We start from the raw sequence: 21834 nt of genomic DNA, 5'->3' as shown, positions 1-21834 counted from the left end.
GGGTGTTAACAAGTAGCTAGCTTACCCCTCTCTCTCTCTTCCTGTACGTGCGCACGTCCTGCATGCACGATCCCACGATCCATGCACGTCGCCACACCCCGGCGCTCTGCGCCCTGTTGTAACCGGCTATATATACATGAGTATACACAGGAGAGCACCTAAGGTGCGATCTCCCTCTTCCTCCACTATTCTACACGCTTAATCCGTCCAACACGCGCCGCGCGGGGTTACGTACTCAGAGCCTCCGCGCCGCCGAACCGACGGCGTCGCCGCAGATCCGGCCGAGGAATCGGAGCGGCATTGCGCGCCGGCCTCTCGCCGCCGTCTCGTCGAGGGTTTGTGCTTCACTTCTGTTCTCCTTTCTTCTTTGTATATGCCTGGGCCAGGCCATATACGCTCTGATGGGCTCCACTGCATTCAGCCCAAACAAGTGATGCCATTCGGCTCTATAGTGTCGTTGGGCCAAAACTCCCACTAAAAAAAGGATTGTCTGGACCTATATATGTTCAAATACACCTATTTTTTATGTTCAAATTCAATCCTCCCATTATTTTTTGTTGAAACAGTGGGAGTTACCCATGACCAGGGCTTCAAGAAAGGCTCGAGGCCGTGAGCTGCTTGAGATCGACTTGTCTTTTGGCTCGACTCGAAAATAAATAAACCGAGTATGATCACTTTATGTAGCTCGGTCGTGAAACAAACTGGTCTTGGGGCAACATTAAATCACTTGATTTTACTTCCATAGCTTGATTAATATAATTATATTAATTAAGCCCAATATATGTTAAAAATAAATAGGATAATTTATTACCATATATGTTGTGTATGATTTTTGTTCATTTTATTCACTAGCAACCATGGAAGCTTAGGGACAAAAGTCCTATTCTAGCCCCGAGCTCAAATGCACCACTGTGAACAATATTTTTTTTTAAAGTAAGACCATTAAAAAAATCTGATTTTTTGATAAATGTTTTGTATTCCTGCAAAATTTGAGCACGAAAGGACATTCATGGAAATCATGGCAAAAAAGAAACAAAATCAGTACTCCAAAATGTTTTCAAAACTAGAATTTTTGGAGTATTGATTTTGTTTTTTCATGGCTTCCACGAATGTCATTTTGTGCTGAAATTTGACAAGCATACAGAACATTTGTCAAAGTTTATAAAAGAAATTCAGTTTTTTTAATTATGTTTACTATTTTTTTTATTGTTCATTAGGGTGCATTTCAGCTCGGGGGCAGATACTCCACGCCCGCTTAGTAACAATAATATTTAGGCCCTAATATGGTTCGTAGTCATGTGGGTTAAATATCCTGCTATTTTTAGCCAAACTTTGAGAGAAAACGCACCTTAATTTTCTTCTCTTTCTAATTCATCCATGATCTCTTGTTAATTCGTCCAAGATGAACTCTCGCGGACATGACGAGACTGTTGTTCCTTCAGTTGAAGTCAGCCAATTTCTACCTATTGAGCTTGAAACTAGCTCGAGATTGATACAAGCCGAGCACAAGCCAGTTTCTATGGCTCTATCTTGAGCTTCACTCAGTTTGAGCTTACTTGAATTTTAGTATAAGTTGAGCTGAGACTAGTCGAAGTCGCTCGAAGACGATTCGTTTGCAGCTCTACGTATGACCATTGTTTTGCTTATTTTTTTTCTAAAACAACTGAGACGATGCACCAAGCAAGATGTGGGCTTGGTGGTGGTATGCAAATCTTTGTACAAGAAGGTTTGCATACCCCTCTAGTGTCCACAAACCCAACGAGCATCTTTCCAAAGCATCCGGCAATGACGGATGGCCAAGACCCGAGAAAGATCTCACCCGATAATGGCTGCCCACAACTGGGTGCACTCAGCCAGCCTTAGATAGCAAGCAACCACCTCACTTACGCGTGAGGCAACGATTCTGCGCCCGCAGGGCTCTCATGCCATGCGACCGATGGGCAGACGCACCAGACAGTAGAGAAGACACAAGGGGTGACTCACTCACCCACGCCGCCGCATGGTGCACACCTGTGCCAAGACGTGTCACGCCTAAGCAGGTGTCAGCCAAGTCGGTTTTGACAAGACAGAGGTCCGTTCCCGGAAGACAAAAGATGATGACACCTTATCGCGCATTTAATGCATCCACCTACCTGGTCGGATCCAGTATCACTTACTTAGCCTCGAAGCCATCTGTGTTACCCTTTGGAGTGTAAAAGTAGGGTCATGCCAAAAGAAAAAGGAGGAGGAAAAAGAAGCAAAAGAATAGATAGGTTGGCCACTTGGTAGAACGCCAGTAGGGATACACTGTCCTCCCCGTTCACGGGAAGGTTTTGTACCTCTAATCTACCCATCAAATCACACACCAAAAAGGTAGGAGTAGAGTATTATGCACCATGTGGTCTGAACCTGGATAAATCTCCGTGTCCATTATGCATGATTGAGTAGTGTAGGTCCGTGTCTTCGTGCCCCGATCATAAACTAGTAGAAGGATGTCTCCCGTCCACGGTGTCACGCGTGTGTTCTGCACACGCCCCTGACACTCTCCATGTGCGTTGTACTCATAATCTTGATATCATGCAGAAATATCAACCCATATATATATATATATATATATATATATATATATATATATAACATGGTTCTACCGAAAATAAAACAAAACATAGTAATTTTCATTTATATAACTTAGATTAGATGACCTCTGATCTTCCGAAAAGCCCAATACAAGAAGTCATCCAGATGTTATTAACCGATGTTTTTATTATCATTATTGTATATCATATCGTATCAGTTGATGTGTTGATATATCGTGGCTGTAAAACTAGAAAAGTAAGCCGCCGCCGCCTCCTCCTCCAAAACAAAAGTTAGGGTTCCCGCCTCTCGCCGACGCCGCCACAGGTCCGCCTCGTCTCTGGTGGCCCTAGGGCCATGGGGGCGCGGTGGATCCTGGCAAGGGCCGGCGGGAGGGCTCTGTTTCTAGTAGTTTTGTATTCTGCTCAGGAAGGCGAGACGGCAGTGGCTCGCTGAAGATGGAATAAAGGTCTACCCACCTAGCCCCCGTTCCTGCTGTGTGACTAGCATCGTTGGTGGGCGTGTGGAGTTGTGTCTCCGACGGATCTATCTTTGGTGGATTTGCTCGGATCTGGGCGTTCTTCATCTAAGTTCGCGTGTCTTTGGTTTGGATCCTTTCGATCTACGTTATTCTTTATCGGCGGTGGTTGCTATTCTGGCATGCTGATCCTATGGGGTCTTTCCTAACTGTCTACAACAAGTTATACCCGACTCCGGTGATGGAGGGGTGATGACAGCGGCGCGCCTTCGGCTCACTTCAGTGCTTATAATCATCGCTAGATGGTCTACGGATCTAGATGTATTATTTCATGGATAGATAGATCACGCGTGCGTACAATTGATGCTGCCCGGACCGACCAGTTTTTCCACCGGTCCTGGCCAGTAACCTAAAGAGACTAGTAAGCATGCACATGCAACACGTCTCAAACGTAAAACAGGTGAATTCACATAATATAAAAAAAACGTTTTTAAAAATATAAATCAAATGGAAACACAATGTTTACTGTCGCTCAAATTGTATTTTCAAAAGTGAGACACAATAGTGGTTATGTTGCTGCATAGAGTAATAGCAGGAAAATATTCTCATTTAAATAAAATCAGCAATTATTTATTAATGTAGTAATATAAGCATGTAGTATAGTCTTCTCTTCGAGTGTAGCCAGGAAAAAAAAAGTATAAACTGCCTTACGGTGCAATTATATTGTTCAAGATGTTTGATTCTCGAATCTTATTTTATTCTACTAATCTGCATAGCAAAATATATATTTGTACTAATTTGGATCAAATTATATATATTTTTTGGTTGTGTGGACTGCCAAAATTATATAGCTACCTACTATGGATAATAGGAAATAGAAGATGATATGTGACTACAACGACTTCTATATGAAATAAAGATGATTTACAAGAACTAATTGAAATGTCAAAGGGCTAAAAGAAATCCAATAATTATCATGATAGAAAATATTTATCCGGTTTTGTATGTGTTTATGCGTTGGCAACCATACTAATTTACAATGATGTAAGACGCTTTGTACGTATAGAAATTGAAATGAGTTATGAAGAAAAATAAAGATGGAAGGAAAAGTATTCTAGAGTATTTGTCAAGATTAACCTTATCAAGCTTTCAGGTCAGCTTCTAAATTACAAAAAAAAAAAGATGAATCCTCAAGTAAGAAAGAGCCAACAATTTGGAACATGCTACAAAACTGGTGAAGATAGAAAGCATTCATTCTCTTTTTCGTTGTCGTAAGGAGTAGCTTCAGCATACATTTGTAACTGTGTAATACCTAATCCGGAAAAATTTGTTCATTATTATTACCGGAGGAAATAGGCGCGCAGACAAAGAAAGAGAGGCGGTGCAAATAAAGCCTTAAACAGCATGTCTTCAAGTTTGATGACTGCAGATATGTTGGATCATTCGAAACTGCACAAGTATATAAGAATAAATATATGTGCCAAAATAGCGAAAGGTATTTGGTTTCTCTGTCATGAAACAAAATAAATCCGACTGAGTACAGTTTATATGATTTCTCTGTACCAATATACGGCAGCTGTATGAGGACAGATCCTTTATTGGAACTCAGCCGGATTAGTTTCTTCATTGGATCCTTCTGTATGGTAAAATTCTCTTTATTGGAACGCAGTAGAGATTGCATACCTTTACAGAACAGCGGGAGATATTCTTTAACAACAGTTACAGAATCATGTGACCCGTTTTAGATGTATAGAATTATGTAACTGAAATAGTAGTACATCTTCAATATCTTGCCTCCTACTGAATCTTACATAATTTACTGGATTGCTATGCAATTATGCTAAAGTGACGCGTGTAAAGTTTTCTCTAAGAATGCATCGTATATTCTGATTTCCAACCTATCCCTGGAGATAGTGCCTAGGCAGGTGCAACCCACCTTAATTCCAAGTAAAGCAACATCATACGTAAAACACACACTGATCAAATAGCACAAATAAGGCAATTCTAATCAAGGGGATGACGTTACCTCTTGATACGGTCCAGTTTAATGCATATGATGATACGAAGTAAAGCCCAAGGAAGCCGACATGAACATGAGAAGTAATCATGGGAAATAGACTCTGCATCTTGATTTCTTCAGTATCCCTCTTGCTCCTACTTTCTAAGACAAGATTGATGCATTCTTATGTACGTGCCATATATAAGTACACATTTTCAGTACAGCAATCGGCAACCTAAGATAATCCCAAATCTATAATTCTAGATTGCCTTAAGCCCCACGATTCTTATTTAATATGTAATGCACATGCACCCACTGAACAGACACTTTGTCGGCGTGGGTGCTGCGAACGGAGCTGAAGATAACGCGGATGCCGATGGTTGCCGGAGAGCATGCCCTGGACGTGGATGGAGTCGTCGCAGTAGCGGCAGAAGAGCGTCTGGCCTCCAAACAGAAGACGATGGCGGCGATAGCACGTGTGTTCCCGGAGGAAGACGAAGCTCCTTGCGCTTCCCCCATCGTGGCTAGCGTGCATGATGGCGGCAGGCGGCTCGCGATTAGCTTCCTAATAGGATGGATGCGTCCAAGATAAGTTTTTTAATAGGATGGATTTGTCTGAGATTAGTTTCCTAATAGGATGGATGCACTCTGATTTAGTTTCCTAGAATAGGATGCACCCGTGATTATTAGTTTCCTAATTGCTCAGGCGTGGAGTTTCATATTTTCCTCCACGGTGGAGTACGGTCAGTCAATGTAAATTGCTAAATGCATACAGAAAATGGTTTAGATTAAGGCTAACCGTTAGATTGATTTTAGTGGGCCTAATCGTGCGGTGGTATTGGATCTGTGTACGCTTTGTGGAGGGTGCTTAAAAAAGTTCTTGTTTGATTGTTTAATAGTTGTATAGAAGCATGCATACTAATAAATATGAAACGTCAAGTCAATCAGATTTTCTTATTGCAGGGAAAGTAAATCAAAATTTACCTTGCACGAGATCGTCGGCCTGCCTGACTGAGGAACGTAACCCACAGTTGGCGATTACTTTCTTAAGAGCCCATACATACAAATATGGGAATATACATAGGACGTCGATTGATTTCCTTTCATCGGAGGAAGCAAAGCAGCAAGGCGATCGAGCAGAAGAATGGCGCGGAAGCCGATGGTCTTCGCGACGGAGGTGCACTGCAAGGGCCGCGGGAAGAAGATTAAAAAGGCCCTCGAGCGCATCAATTGTACGCACGCGTGATCTATCTATCCATGAGTATATGTCGTGCATGCATGCAACGTACGCCCGCGGTTGATGAATGTCCTTGTTGCAGGGGTGGATAGCGGAGCAATGCTACACGTACAAACGAGTTACAAGGTTTCATAAAAATGATTAATTTAATTGGTCAATAGATGAAGAGGCGGTCCATCTCTCTTGAAAATCAAGGAAGTGGGGCAAGTTTATGATTAGTTGATAGATGAAGAAAATTCTAGTCAGCGTGTAATTGCGTGTAACTTTTTGTATGTTTAGCATTATTATGGATAGCGTATGGTTCGAAGTTGGTTTTGGGAACAGCTGACGGGTGTTTGTGGACGGCCTCGCCAACGCGGGGACGCTCAAGGCGGAGATTGAGAGAAACAACAAGAAGCGCGTCACCATCGTGGACTTCGGCGGCTTTGACGTGGAAGACGCACCACCACCGCGGCCGGCGGCGGCGCGTGCTTCAAGCCCTCCTCCGGCAGCGCGGACTTCTCCTCAAAACTCCTAGCCCCCCGTCCCCGCCGGCCAGCACGTCTAGCTACTACCCGCCGACGTACTCCCCTCCGCCGACCAGCAGCTCCATCAACTACCCGCCGACGTACTCCCCTCCGCCGACCAGCAGCTCCATCAACTACCCGCCGGGGCCGGCCGGCTACTACTCCTACTACGCGCCGCCACCCCCGCCGCTGGCCAACTACTACAACTACGACCAGTCGCACGGCGGGCCTTACTACATGCCCAACTACGCGCCCACCACCTTCAACGACGAGAACCCCAACGCTTGCTCCATCCAGTGACTGAGGTCGTCGACGACTTGCGCTTGGTTGCACCACACTTCGTCCAGTTTCACTTTTATTAAATAGCCCTTGTATGCACACACGCCATGTGCATCTAGAATAAAAACATCAACTGAAACTGATACGATATTTCCTTTTTTGAGAAAACTTCTAATCTATTTATCTTCAATCATGACCTAGCGGATCCGACCGGTGAGAAAACTGGTCGGTCCGGGCTGCAATTTCTGGCCTGAGAAAATGTCGGTCGGGTCCGGTCTTTAACCGAGCCGCTCGGTCGGACTGAGAAAACATAGTCACCGCCGCCGCCATCCCTCGTCGTCGTGGCCACCGGCAGCCCCCGTGTGAACCATCATGTCCCAGTGCGCCATAGCCTCCTGGCGCCGCTCGCCATCGTTGCTATGCGTGCACCGCCGCCGATCTGAAGTTCTCAACCATGGAGTCGATCCCAAATTGGCACCAATTCCTGCCATGGAGATATCACGTACACCGGCCACCAGCTGCCCCAGGTAGGCGAACGACTAGCCGGCACCACCAGAAATAACTGGGCACCATCCGAACGCTCTGAAGGTGACGCCGCCGCTGCTGTTCGAGGAGTAGCTCTATGCTCGTTGGGATTTCTCGCGCTTGTCAGTTTCATCAGTGAAAGCAGGAATAACAGGAGAGAAACAGCTCGTATGTTCATTCATCTGCCAACTGTTACAAATATACAGAGAAGATGAGCACGCAGGTGCGGCCACTACGTCAACACAACCTCCATAACTAACTCATCTAGATAAGCTCATGTTTGGAAGATAAATTCATTAGCATCATCTACAAAATGTTTGTACAGAAAAATAATTGATGTAGATATTTCCATTAACTATTTCTATCAAGATTTAATCTATATATATATTGTCTATATATACATGCTTATATTACACGATTGACTACTCATATGAGCACCAAGATAAACCTTTACGTTAAGAAGATAAATTCATTAGCATTATCTACAAAATGTTTGTACAGACAAAAAATGATGTAGATAGTACCATTAATTATTTCTGTCAAGATTTTCAACTGCCACAAATACCACTCTATTTGGGTGCACTGAGGCGTTATCTGAAAGAGGAGCACTGTAATTAGAATCGTAAATTGATTATTTGCCACTTTTACCTTTCTTCTAACTGCCAAAAAAATTATGCTAGCAGACATTGCCAGAAATGCAATGCAAATGTACTTTAAAGAACACAATGCTTCTGTACGACAATATTCAAATTTATCAAAATCAGGATGTGTTACTACAACAAGAAAATTGATAATCTAACACGAATGAGACATACAAATTTTCTATTATAAAACTTTTGCTCATGGTTGTATATTGAAGGGAACTGGAAATACATGAGAGCTACGACACTGGCTTGCACTTTCAAGTTCCACCATTTTTAATGAGGTTTGTGATATTTTGCAAAGTTTCCTCTGTTGCTTAATTTGATTCATGATCCTACGACAAATCATGTTTCTACCCTTTTATATATGCTTACTCGAAACAGTGTTATTCTCATTTTTCCAAACGTTTCATGACAATACACATTATACATGAAACACGAATAAGGCGATGTCTAACTGCTTGCGCACGCAACGCGTATCCTCTTCGTCCGTTCTCGCTTGGATCCATGCAGCTGGTCCACCCGGGGCCCATGCAGGCGCTGCGCGCATGCAGAGCACACTTTCATATCCGGCATGCAGAGGTAGGTTTGCTTTTCCCATGGTGTGACCCGTTTCTTCTATAAAATATAAATCTACATTTTGTTTCTTGCTGATCCACTTTCTTCCCTCATTTTTTTTATTTCCTTTGTGTTTTAAGCAAAATCGCTGTAGAATTTTATTAACTCCCTACTTGAACTTTAACTTCAAATTATAAAGAACTTTTTATAACCATTTCATAAATTACTGGACTTTGCTAGAAACAGTGAAGAACTTTTCAGTTTAATTGTAAAGTGCTAAATAAATAGAATCAGGAGTTGAAGAACTTTATAAATAGTGGATTTGCACTTTGTTATAAACATTGAAGAACTTTGTTAGAAAAAGTATCAGGGAACGAAGAACTTTATAAACAGATTGTTTGAACTTTGATGAAAAAATTATGAAACTGTTTGAGCCATGCCCAATTTAATTTTATCTTGGACTCCAAATTTAATTTGGAATATATCGATATTGGACTTGTTTCATAGAGTTGGCCGTGAGAAACTCAAAAACATAAACGGATTTAAATTTGCAAAATTTATTTCAAAGTTATGCTGACAAGTTTGTTTAGTGTGTAATTTTGTTTAGAAGGGGATAGCATGTGCTAGCACGCAACATGCACACATGGGCCCCAAAGGAATCTAGTGCATGTGACCTAGCTTTTCAGATGGTGGCCCGTATCCCTATGCATGCATGGTGAATGACTATGATTCTAGTTGCGCGCGCATAGGGTTAGACAAAATTCATGAAACGGCCAAAACAATATACTAATTGTTTAGAATTTTAAATAGGACCAACTTATATCAACATACTCTATTCTAGTTAGTTATTTCTAGTGAAATTTACTGCTAACTAAAAGCTTTGGGCACGCCTGAATATCTATTGGCTATTGCCACAATTTGCCACGTCAGGGTTGCGGCGCCAGGATGTTGTGAAACTGAGTCATGTGTCTAATTTTATACCGCAACTTTATAACATGGTTGGTTATTGTAATGTCTTAGACAGTCTGTTTGGCAATTGTCAAGTTTACGATTTAATAAAAACAGTGAGAGCTCTATTTGCATTCAAATTCAAATTTTATACATATTCATATTAACATTGTCAAATATTACAATTTTACATCAAATATGCCCACCAATTTTGCAATACAAAACAAATTTGACAACGCCTACAAACTCTGATGGTTATGGACGCCGTCACCAACGTATGGTTCCAGATGTAAGAAGCCACATCACCCACGTATGGATCCCCTTGCAAGCATCCCCATCAGCACTACATTGGGTCCACATGTTAGAATCGTTGACTGGTCAAACGACACATCATCATCGAAAAAACAATGCCTGGCCCCACATGTAATGTTGGGGAACGTAGCAGAATTTCAAAATTTTCTACGCATCACCAAGATCAATCTATGGAGTCATCTAGCAACGAGGGAGAGAGGAGTGCATCTACATACCCTTGTAGATCGTGAGCGGAAGCGTTCAAGAGAACGGGGTTGATGGAGTCGTACTCGTCGTGATCCAAATCACCGATGACCTAGCGCCTAACGGACGGCACCTCCGCATTCAACACACGTACGGTTGGGAAGACATCTCCTCCAACTTGATCCAGCAAGGGGGAAGGAGAGGTTGATGGAGATCCAGCAGCACGACGGCATGGTGGTGGAAGCAACAGCGATCTCGGCAGGGCTTCGCCAAGCTCAGCGAGAGGGAGAGGTGTCACGGGAGGGAGAGGGAGGCGCCAGGGGCTAGGGTGCGGCTGCCCTCCCTCCCCCCGACTATATATAGGACCCCTAGGGGGGCGCCGGCCCTAGGAGATCCAATCTCCAAGGGGGGCAGCGGCCAAGGGGGGTGGCTTGCCCCCCAAGCCAAGTGGGGCGCCCCCACCCCTAGGGTTTCCAACCCTAGGCGCAGGGGGAGGCCCAAGGGGGGCGCACTAGCCCACCAAGGGCTGGTTCCCTTCCCCACTTTAGCCCATGGGGCCCTTCGAGATAGGTGGCCCCACCCGATGGACCCTCGGGACCCTTCCGGTGGTCCCGGTACAATACCGGTGACCCCCGAAACTTTCCTGGTGGCCGAAACTGGACTTCCTATATATCATTCTTCACCTCCGGACCATTCCGGAACTCCTCGTGACGTCCGGGATCTCATCCGGGACTCCGAACAACTTTCGGGTTACCGCATACTAATATCTCAATAACCCTAGCGTCACCGAACCTTAAGTGTGTAGACCCTACGGGTTCGGGAGACACGCATACATGTCCGAGATGACTCTCCGGTCAATAGCCAACAGCGGGATCTGGATACTCATGTTGACTCCCACATACTCCTCGATGATCTCATCGGATGAACCATGATGTCGAGGATTCAATCAATTCCGTATACAATTCCCTTTGTCAATTGGTGTTGGGGAACGTAGCAGAATTTTAAAATTTTCTACGCATCACCAAGATCAATCTATGGAGTCATCTAGCAACGAGGGAGAGAGGAGTGCATCTACATACCCTTGTAGATCACGAGCGGAAGCGTTCAAGAGAACGGGGTTGATGGAGTCGTACTCGACGTGATCCAAATCACCGAGATCCTAGTGCCGAACGGACGGCACCTCCGCGTTCAACACACGTACGGAGCGAGGACGTCTCCCGCGCCTTGATCCAGCAAGAGGGAGGGAGAGGTTGAGGAAGAGGGCTCCAACAGCAGCACGACGGCGTGGTGGTGATGAAGCTGCAGTACTCCGGCAGGGCTTCGCCAAGCTCTTATGGAGGAGGAGAGGTGTTGGGGAGGGGAGGGGTTGTGCCTTGTGTCGTGGAATTGTCACGACAGATGTCCTCTTGCAAGGACTTAATCGTGGAGCCATCGCAGCTAGGAAGTTTGAAGGGGTTAATCGGGACAAAGGACACGCGAGGTTTACACTAGTTCAGCCCCTTACGGTGAAGGAAGGCCTGCGTCTAGTTGGGTTTGAATTGCTTGAGGTTTCGATGACCAGGGAGCGAGATACGCTATTCCTGGTTCTCGATCTGTTGTTTCTTACCCTAAGCCGCCAGCTGGTCGTCCTTATATACACGGGTCGACGCCCTACGGCTTACAGAGTCCCGGCTGGCTCATAAACAGTGTCCGGCTCGGTGACTAGTTACTTCTACCTTACAATACAAGTCACGCCCTCATGGCAGTTTATCACCATGGGCCATAAATCGCCTGTGGGCCTTTAGACACTTTACTGAACCGCCATCTTCACGTCTTGGTCTTGGGCTTCAGATGGGCTTCTCTTTGCGTAACCCGGCCCCTCCTGGGCGGCTTACATAAATAGTTATATCCCCAACATTAGGCCCCAGATTGATTTGAACCGGTTCATGTCAATCTTTAAAAACCTTATGAACTGGCCTTCAGTCTTGTGTTTTGTGCGGAAGCTTTAACCCGCCGTGACATCATCATCTGGATCCGGGTTAAATCTCCGTGACGTCATCTTCAATAAAACTCATATTTTATTCCGTCATATCCTCCAACGGATATTTGCCTTTACTGACCATCCCGAAAATCGAGGCGTCGGGGTTGTTGTAAAATGATATTCCGTCTCCTCGTTTCTCACGCCGTCTTGGTTGGCCCCTCCTTATAAATAGATGCGACCTAGGTCTTTTTCATTTCCTTCAGTCGTCTTCTTCCTCGCACCTCCTTCTTTGCTGCTCAAGCTCTGCCGCCGCCGCCGCCGTCGACCCCCTCGTCTTCATCGACTCAGGCCGCTGCATCACCCTGATCTTGACCAGAAAACGACGGCGACCCTCCGCAGTTCTTCCGCATCTGTGAGTTCCTCTTTTCCCCCTTCTCAGATCTGCATTGAAACTGTCTTGAGTTCATCGTCGTTCATCGCCGCCCGATGCAAATCTCCATTAGCTCTCACCTCCAATGCCTTGTTTAGATTATAAAAACAACTTAGAACTGCTGCGGAAAATGTTTGTGCTTATCCTGTATGAGAACGATCTCATTTCCCTTGTTTTGGAAGCCTTCCGCGAGTATATGAACTTTTCTGTACTGTTTTAGATCTAGAAATATTTTCCTTTCCAGAGCATCGTTTGATCCAAAATAATGATTGCAACTTGTGAAACCTGTTTGTTCCACACTTAGCCAAAAAACTGCGTCTGTTGACTCTGTTTCAGCCATAGTAGTCCGCGTAGCTGGTTTAAGATAATACCGGCTATCAGGACCGCTTGCCTCTGGCGACTTAAGAAAACCTTAATCATCTTTAATACCTGCAGCTATTAAACATTATCACATAGTTACCTGCATGTCATTAGGCCCCTTCTTAAGCCGCCATCTTAAATAACCCAACAATGTTTATTCTCCAGGTTATAATAAACTGGAAAATTTTCCTTTATCTTGTTGTAGGCTTGAATTTACCCAATGGCACCCAAAGCTGTTAAACCTCCGGTTACCTGCAACTGGGTCCCATCCATTGTTACAGAGAACAAACTATCGGAGTTTGTAAAGTCTGGCCATCTGCTCAAGAAGGATGTCATGTCTTATCGTGCTCCTGAACCGTCTGAAGAGAAACCTCAACCCAAGGAAGGGGAGGTGATCATTTTTACCGATCACATGAGCCGGGGATTTGCTCCTCCCGGTTCAAAATTCTTTAGAGACGTTTTGCATTTCTTTGACTTAAGACCTCAAGACATCGGGCCCAATTCCGTGTCAAATATCTGCAACTTCCAAGTTTTCTGTGAGGTCTACCTTGGAGAAGAACCCAGCCTACTTTTGTTCAGGGAATTGTTCTATTTGAACTGGCAGAATGAGCGCGCCAACAGACCCAGTCTAGAACTTGGTGGCATCTCGATTCAGCGACGGAGAGACTGTCTTTTCCCTTATGCTGAACTGCCGAGTCATCCAAAGGATTGGAACCAAACGTGGTTCTACTACCAGGACACTTCTCCGGCTTGTGAAAACCCGCTGCCCGGCTTCCACGCCTTGCGCCTTGAATCCAACCACCCGCTGCCAGACAAGTTGACTGCTATTGATCGTCTGTCACTCACCCCCACTATTAGGAAAATCAAAGCTCTTTTGGGGAATGGTTTAGATGGCATCGACCTGGTCCGAGTCTGGGTTGCTTGGCGAGTGATTCCGTTAAGCCGCCGCCCCGGCTTAATGTGTACTTACTCAGGCGAAAAGGATGACCCACTGTGTCATAGTCCTGACGACTTACCAGATGATGCGGTGGAAGCTACAACCCAGTCTTTGCTGAAAGAAGGCATAGTGACTAGTAATGCCTTTGGCTTACTTCCTTTCTGCAAGAAGAACCCGGCCCCTCCAGTGAGTTATTATCCTCCACAATTATCTTTATTATGTTATACCTTACCTTTACTCATAACCCTTTATCCTTATTCATAGGCAAATAGCGACTTCTGGAAGGTTAAGTATGACCATGAGGCTGCCAAACAAGCCAGAGCAGCGAAAAGAGCTGAAAGAAGAACCGCTAAGACTGGAACTTCAAGAAAGAGGAAACCCAGCGCCTCAGATATGATGAAACTGGATGATACTGAGGATGATGAAGAAGAGGTAACTCCTAATTCCTCTGACTCTTTTATCATCATGTTATTGACATTAATTCCTTTCAGGAGGATACAGGCAACAGCCAAGCTGTTGAAGAGGTAACTATAATATCCTCTGACTCAAAGCCTTTACCGAGGTTGAAAATCCGAAGAGTGACCCAGAAAGTAAGATTTTCACATCCTTTAGCTTACCAAGACCCTCAATTTCTTTTGAAGTGACAGATTTATGAGAGCCGGAGGCAGACCCGGACCAGCAAAGACGCGGAACTCTCCTCTGGCTTACCTGATGTGACCAGGAAACGCCAGGCTGAGGTTATCTCCGATTTACACCTTCTTTTTCCTTTGTCAGGTTTCATTCATCAGCCTCTCAATTCTTCTGACTCCAACTATCAGGATATTTCACCTTCCTCCGGTGAGTCTATGCAGTCCAACATGCCAGCCTTCAAAACTGCTCCCGGGTAATATGAACTTGTTGTACCTTATGCCTTATTTTACTCATATTTTTTGTATTTAACCTGTCTACCTTTTCCACAGTGTGCAAGTAAAGCCCAGCAAAAGGGCAAAAAAGAATAAGCCACCCCAAGAGTCGGTTGTGACTGAACCAGAGCTGGGCACAGCTGCTCCTGACGCCTCTGCTCACGAGCCGCCGCCTCAACCATCTCATGATGTTCCTATATCTTCCTCTGACCCGCCTACTGAGCAAACCCTCAACGATTCTGGTAACCCGGAGGCTCCTAGCCCCGCCAAGGCAAATGATCCGGAAGTTGAGATTCTCAAGACTCAGTTTGTTAAGCCGGCACAGCCAACTGTACTTGCCAAGTGTTCTAAAGAGGAATTGGTAGAACACCGAAAGACCAAGCTGGACGTCACTGACTATACTCATTTGAGTATTGGAGAGATCGTCTCCGGCTATATCAATCAAGTACATAGCAGCCGTGACCTGGAAATTGACATGGTGAAGCAGATATAGCGAAAATCTGAGGTATGACTTATGCTAGCTTTATTTAACCATACTTACTGTACCAGCCCCCAAGTCTATTGCTTATAAGTAAATATGCTGTAGACTTTAGAAAATTGCCTAGCACTGCTTATCCGGCTTAGGAAAAAGACATTTAACCCGGTTGTAGCACTTGCGATACACATTAGCCCCCAAGTGCCAAACATCTTTGCTTGCAGTGCTTGGGACTTAATTTCCATGAGCCGGAGTAGTAATTGAAAGTTCTTCAGTATACATTAGCCCCCAAGTGTCAAGTACCTTTGCTTGCAAAGTGCTTGGGACTTAATATTATTTACCGTAATCTTGACTACTATCCGGTGCAATGCAGGCCATCATAAGTCAATTTGAATCAGAGATTGTTGACCTGAAGAACCGCGTGGCAGCCCAGGAGATTGAAACTCAAAAGGCTAACTCAAAATTTGAATTCAGCGTCTCTAAACAAGAGAAGCTGAAGAAAAATTTTGAATCGGAGAAGAAAATTTGGGCTGATGAAAAGACCGCACTGGTGACCCGAGCCGAGACAGCAGAGGCATCGCTTGCGGAAGCAACCGCCGAACTGCCCGACTTAAAGCGCCAGATATCTCGAATGGTCTCATCAATCTTTGGTGAGTGACTTACTCAAACCTTAAATGACCATTTCAGTTGTTTCCTCTGACTCACCTTATGCTTAATAACCCAGGCCCTAGGAGCACAAATCTCAAGCAGAACATGGTGATCAAGCTGAAGGCGGTTTATACTCTGGTGGAACAGCTCTACACCGGGTCACAACGTGCTCTGGCCGTTGTGGCTTTATCAAATGATGTTCCCTATCTCCTGCAAGATGTGCTGAAGCGGCTTGCTATGCTACCTCAGCGAATCCAAGAGTTAAGACGAGCATCTGCAAGAGCCGGAGCTATAGCCGCATTGAGCCGGGCCAAGGCGTGGCTTCCAGAACTAGACCCCGCTGATATTGCTCTTGGGTATCCAAGTTTAAAGGAAGATGGCACCGTGTTTAATGATAAGGATTTCACCGCCTGTGTGAAGGATATACGTCCGGTGGCTACTCTTATTGGGAACGATACTGACCTCACCAAGTGTCAGCCGGGTTATGACAAGGAGAATCGGAGAATCCCCACGCCGCATTATGACGATGTCAGCTTGATCCCTCCAACCCATAAGCACACCTTTGTTCCTGAAGTCGACCCAACCGGTTTAATAGATGATGAAGCTGAGTTTGAGGCCTTGAGTGGCATTGACTGGGCCTCATCATCCTTCCAGGTCAAAGCAGCCGGCGGAGAGACGGAGAAGGATAACCCGGAGGCTTCAAATCAACCCCAAGAGTAGATTGTCAGGCGCCACCTGCTTATGTCGTTGTAGAAAAACAATGCCGCATCATTCAGACTCGGGGAGTCTTGTAACAGAGCAAAAAATACCTTGAGTTTTGCTATGCCTTTGCGCATGCTTATGGCCCTTAATACTTGCATAAGCCGCCGTCACTATGCACTTTGTAGTTTATATGAATCTGTTATGTCCTTTGCAGAAATACCTTGCATTGCCATGTGATGCTTACGGCTGCTTTTCCGGCTTATATAAACCAACCCCCGAGGGTAAGTTTAACTCCTGAAAATTGGCACATACAAGTTCACCTGGTACTTAACAACCTGATGTAACCAATATTAATCCCGGAGGATTGTAATGTATTCCATTGTATTTTCAAGAGGGTCACAAGATATCCAATGTTGACACTTGTAAAATATGATGAACAAAATTCAAGGGTTTCTGATTCGAATATGATCAGTGAACCTTTCCAAAGGGGTTGAGCTAAGATTCGGATACGATCTGTTAGCCCCCAGTGGCTGTGGTGATGCCGATCAAGTGGGTATCGACAGCTATGTTCTCTTTGGTTCGAATACGACCTATGTTTGAACAGGAAGCCCCCAAGTGACCATAAGAGTTGTTTAATGATGCTGATTCGAATACGATCCACGTCAGACCCAAAAGGGGTTAAGCTATGATTCAAATATGATCAAGAAGCCCCCAAGTGGGTTTGGCAGTATGCCGATCAAGTGGGAATTGACAGCTATGTTCTCTTTGGTTCGAATACGACCTATGTTTGAATAGGAAGCCCCCAAGTGATCACGGCTAGATTCAGATATGATCATTAACCGAACCAAAGGAAAGCCGGATTCAGATATGATCTGCTTCTCCTTGGTTATCTCCACCACATGACAAAGAAAACACATAAACCTTTTTTGGGAGTGGAAAAAAGGACAGAGGTCCTGCTTTATTGCTTTATGTAATATACATAGTATAAGTATATACACATTAGAGCCGACGGCTCAAGTATAATAAGGCCGAAGATGAGCGATATTCCACGGCCGACGGGTCTCCTCCTCCGACTTACGTGAGTTTTTGTGTTCCCGAACGTCGATAAGGTAGTATGATCCGTTGTTCAGATTCTTGCTGACCACAAAGGGTCCTTCCCAAGGAGGGGATAGCTTGTGCATGTCAGATTGATCCTGGATGAGTCGGAGCACTAAGTCGCCTTCCTGAAAGGTTCTGGACTTAACCCGGCGGCTGTGGTAGCGGCGCAGGTTTTGCTGGTAAATCGCCGAGCGGGCTATTGCCAAGTCTCGCTCTTCATCCAACATGTCAAGTGCGTCTTGCCGAGATTTTTCGTTGTCTTCCTCAACATAAGCTGCCACACGGGGTGAGTCATGACGGATGTCACTTGGCAGGACCGCCTCTGCTCCATACACCATAAAAAAGGCGTGCAACTCATAGATCTGTTAGGTGTAGTATTGATGCTCTAGAGTACAGAAGGTAACTCCTCCACCCAACAACCCGGCGTCCGCTGCAAGGTGACCAAGAGCCAGGGCTTGATACCCCTCAAGATTTCTTGATTAGCTCATTCTGCTTGACCATTAGATTGAGGGTGAGCCACAGCTGAAACGTCAAGCCGGATATGCTCTCGTTGACAGAACTCTTCCATAGCTCCTTTGGAAAGGTTAGTGCCATTATCAGTTATGATGCTGTGTGGAAAACCAAAGCGAAAAATCACCTTTTTCATAAACTGGACCGACGTGGCTGCATCACACTTACTGACTGGCTCCGCCTCCACCCACTTTGTGAACTTGTCAACCGCCACCAAGAGGTGAGTCTTTTTATCCTTAGACCTTTTGAAAGGCCCGACCATATCAAGCCCCCAGACTGCAAATGGCCAGGTAATTGGAATCATCCTCAATTCTTGAGCCGGCACATGGGCTCGTCGTGAGAATTTCTGACATCCATCACATTTACTGACCAGGTCTTCCGCATCAGCATGAGCCGTCAGCCAATAAAACCCATGACGGAAAGCTTTGGCCACAAGAGATTTTGAGCCGGCGTGATGACCACAATCGCCTTCATGAATCTCATGAAGGATCTCCTGACCCTCTGTAGGTGACACACAACGTTGAATCGCTCCAGTGACGATGTAATGATGTAACTCGCCATTGACAATTGTCATGGACTTGGACCGCCGGGCGATTTGTCTTGCCAAGGTCTCATCTTCAGGCAACTCTCCCCAGGTCATGTAAACCAAATAAGGCACTGTCCAATCTGGGATAACGTGGAGAGCTGCCATCAGCTGTGCCTCCGAGTCTGGTATTGCCAGATCTTCCTCTGTAGGTAACTTAACAGAAGGATTATGCAAAACATCAAGAAAGGTGTTAGGCGGCACCGGCTTACGCTGAGACCCCAGCCGGCTTAAGGCATCAGCCGCCTCATTCTTCCTTCGATCAATGTGTTCCACTATGTAACCCTTGAAATGTCCAGCCACAGCATCGACTTCACGACGGTAAGCCGCCATGAGGGGATCTTTAGAATCCCACTTGCCTGACACCTGTTGAGCCACAAGGTCTGAGTCTCCTAAGCATCTTACCCGGCTCAAGTTCATCTCTTTGGCCATCCGGAGACCATGGAGCAGGGCCTCGTACTCAGCTGCATTGTTAGTACAAGGAAACATAAGCCGGAGCACATAACAAAATTTGTCACCTCGAGGGGAAGTTAATACAACTCCAGCCCCCGAGCCTTCCAACTGTCTGGACCCATCAAAGTGAATAATCCAATAAGTGTTATCGGGCTTCTCTTCAGGTGCCTGTAGCTCTGTCCAGTCGTTGATGAAATCCACCAAAGCTTGAGACTTAATGGCAGTGCGCGGTATGTACTTCAGACCATGAGGCCCAAGCTCGATGGCCCATTTGGCAACTCGTCCTGTAGCCTCTCTGTTCTGAATAATGTCTCCCAAGGGGGCAGAACTTACCACAGTGATAGGGTGACCTTGGAAGTATTGCTTCAGCTTTCGGCTTGCCATGAAAACCCCATAAACAAGTTTCTGCCAATGAGGATATCTTTGTTTTGACTCGATGAGTACCTCACTGACATAATAAACCGGCCGTTGAACCGGATGTTCCTTACCAGCCTCCTTGCGCTCTACCACAATTGCCACACTAACGGCTCGTGAATTAGCAGCCACATATAACAGCAAAGGCTCTTTGTCAATGGGAGCCGCAAGAACCGGCGGCTCAGATAACTGCCTCTTCAAATCCTCAAAAGCAGCATTAGCAGCATCACTCCAGACAAAGGTGTCTGCCTTCTTCATCAATTGGTACAGCGGTAGGGCCTTCTCACCTAACCGGCTTATGAACCGGCTTAAAGCGGCAACACGACCTGCCAATCGCTGAACATCATTGATACATGCCGGCTTAGCCAAAGAAGTGGTTGCCTTAATCTTCTTCGGATTAGCCTCGATGCCCCTGTTTGAGACCAAGAATCCCAAAAGCTTGCCTGCAGGCACACCAAATACACACTTCTTCTCCGGGTTAAGCATCATTTTGTAAACCCGGAGATTGTCAAAGGTTTCTCTGAGATCAGATATCAAGGTTTCCGCCTCTCTGGATTTCACCACTATGTCATCCACATACGCATGAACATTGCGCCCAATCTGATTGTGGAGACAATTATGTACACACCGTTGATAAGTCGCCTGGGCACTCTTGAGCCCAAAAGGCATAGACACATAGCAGAAGGCTCCAAACGGGGTGATGAAAGCCGTCTTCTCCTGGTCCTTAACTGCCATCTTGATCTGATGATAACCAGAATAAGCACCCAAAAAGCTCAAACGCGCACAACCTGCCGTAGTATCAATGATTTGATCAATACGGGGGAGAGCAAAAGGATCAGCCGGACAAGCCTTATTTAAGTCCGTGTAATCCACACACATCCGCCAGGTGCCGTTTTTCTTGAGTACGAGCACCGGGTAGGCCAACTACTCCGAGTGAAAAACTTCGACAATGAACCCAGCCGCCAAGAGTCGGGCGACCTCTTCTCCTATAGCTTTTCGTCGCTCTTCATTGAATCGCCATAGAAACTGCCTGACCGGCTTATACTTCGGATCAATATTAAGAGTGTGCTCAGTGATTCCTCTCGGTACACCCGGCATGTCAGAAGGTTTCCATGCAAAGATGTCCCGGTTCTCACGGATGAACTCGATGAGCGCGCTTTCCTATTTAGGCTCCAAGTTGGCACTGATGCTGAATTGCTTAGATGAATCGCCCGGAGTAAACTCAACAAGCTTAGTCTCTGCAGCCGATTTAAACTTCATGGTCGGGTCATGCTCCGTAGTCGGCTTCTTGAGAGAAGTCATATCCGCCGGGTCAATGTTATCTTGATAAAATTTGAGCTCCTCTGCTGCACAGACAGACTCGGCATAAGCCATATCGCCTTCTTCGCATTCCAGGGCCACCTTTTGGCTTCCATGCACGGTGATGGTACCCTTGTAACCCGGCATCTTGAGCTGTAAATAAACATAACACGCCCGCGCCATGAACTTGGCATAAGCCGGCCGCCTGAACAAGGCGTGATATGGACTCTTGATTTTTACCACCTCAAAAGTTAACTTTTCTGCCCTAGAATCATGCTCGTCTCCAAAGGCCACCTCTAGCTCAATCTTTCCCACAGGATACGCCGATTTACCAGGCACCACTCCATGGAAGACGGTGTTGGAAGTCTTTAAATTCTTGTCAGTTAAGCCCATGCGCCGAAAGGTCTCGTAATAGAGGATGTTGATGCTGCTACCTCCATCCATGAGCACCTTAGTAAATTTATAACCACCAACCTGTGGTGCCACTACCAAGGCCAGTTGACCCGGATTATCAACCCGGGGAGGGTGATCCTCCCTGCTCCAGACAATAGGATGTTCCGACCACCTCAAGTAACAAGGGACTGCCGGCTCAACAGAATTCACAGCCCTCTTATGAACTTTCTGATCACGTTTACACAAACTTGTGGTGAACACGTGATACTGCCCACTATTTAGCTGGTTCGGATGACTCTGATAACCCGACTGCTGCTACTGCTGACCTCCTTGACCAGACTGTTGTTGATTATAGCCACCCTGGCTTCCCTGAAAGCCGGATCCTGAACCGCCACCCGGGCCATGAAAGCCGCCAACTCCTGAGCCGCCGCTTGGTCCTTGATTGCCATCA

Source organism: Triticum urartu, chromosome 5 (assembly GCF_003073215.2).
Source record: "Triticum urartu cultivar G1812 chromosome 5, Tu2.1, whole genome shotgun sequence".
NCBI lineage: Eukaryota > Viridiplantae > Streptophyta > Magnoliopsida > Poales > Poaceae > Triticum > Triticum urartu.
The sequence above is the reverse complement of the archived record's forward strand: the minus strand, read 5'-3'. Positions refer to the sequence as shown.